Source organism: Tachysurus vachellii, chromosome 8, assembly GCF_030014155.1.
Source record: "Tachysurus vachellii isolate PV-2020 chromosome 8, HZAU_Pvac_v1, whole genome shotgun sequence".
In the NCBI taxonomy this organism is placed as follows: domain Eukaryota; kingdom Metazoa; phylum Chordata; class Actinopteri; order Siluriformes; family Bagridae; genus Tachysurus; species Tachysurus vachellii.
The window spans coordinates 8,151,924-8,153,461 of record NC_083467.1 but is presented as its reverse complement, the minus strand read 5'-3'; positions in this window follow the sequence as shown (position 1 = coordinate 8,153,461).

The following is a 1,538-nucleotide window of genomic DNA, read 5'->3' as shown; positions in this document are numbered from 1 at the left end:
CTCTTTCTTTAACTGCTCAAACAATCTCACTGCCGAGCTCTTTTTCTCTCTTTACATTTCCCTCTCTTTTATACTTTCCTTTATCTCTTTCTGTCTTTCTTTCTCTTCTCCATCTGTCTTTGTGGCTCTGAAGCATTTAGTAGACACATTGATCCATCATGTATTGGAAATCGTCAACTTTGGATCATAGACCTTTGGATGCACACATAACCTCTATTCATGACCTTACACACACACACACACACACACACACACACACACACACACACACACACACACACACAATGATGTCCAGCTGGTTTGGAAAAAATAAAGAGTTAGAAGCAACACTGAGACTTGCTTAACTCTCAGTTATGTCTTCTGGTATTAAAACATGTCCATGCCATGTGCCGTTTAAGGAAGAACAGATGAAGAAGAGAGAGTGAGAGAGACGATTAGTCCTCCCCAGAGAGAAGAGTGCTCATATGGCTACTGTATCAACACCCCCCCACACATTCACACCACCTCAGTCCATGATGGTTTCTTGGCATGATCATAGTGACTGAATAACATTAATAGTAAAAATGATGAATAAATCAAGCACATCCCTACACTGTACTAATCCCCAGAACTGGAGTTGCAAACCACAGTAAAGAGATAATTCTCTCTCAAACAATGCAGATTGTCCTACAAAGCTACAGAAACACTTTCTTTTATTTGTTTATTTTTTCTCTTTTCTTTCTTTTATTTGGTGTTTGCACTGCGCCAAGTCTTTCTAATCCTTTGCGCCAACACATACCGGAGTGTGAAAGAGCCTGCATCTGGACCGGACCAGGGATTTAAAAATGGGTTTGAGCAATGTAACACACACACACACACACACACACACACACACGATGCACCATAAATATTCAAACAGTAAAAAAAAAATACAATCTGTCAGTTTAATCTGTTAGTACTGCTGCCTTGGTGATGACTGAAAATGGTCCTTACTCTTTAAATCTATTCCTAAATAGGCACCAGAGAGAAGAGTACACTGTCTTCCATGATATGTGAACGCTAGTGGTAAATACTACTTTAAAATGGCTCTGACACATAAAGGGAACATTGACTGATATTAGGAATAATCTTATTTAATTATTTAAATTACAAAAAAAAATGCTGTCAAATTCCTGATAAAAACCGCAACAATGCAAAAATAATTAACGTTGTTTTAAGTCAGTGGGAGAATTTTCTAGGAGTAAATTCTAAAGTTTCCTTTTTACTCTTTTTCTCTCTGGGAAAACGCAAATAAATAAATAAATAAATAAATAAATAAATAAATAAATAAAAATGTGCCTGTGTGTGTGAGTGTGTATTTGCGTGGTTATCGTGCAGAATACTAGTTAATTATTCATTTAATTAACAATTTAATTAATAATCTTAAAACATTTCTCTCTTAGAAAATGTTTCATCGCTGGGTTCCGTGGGGGAATAATTAATAAAATAAAATATATAAAAATAAAAAAATAAAATTCACTCATCGGATTTCACATTTTTAATGTAGAATCCACTCCTCT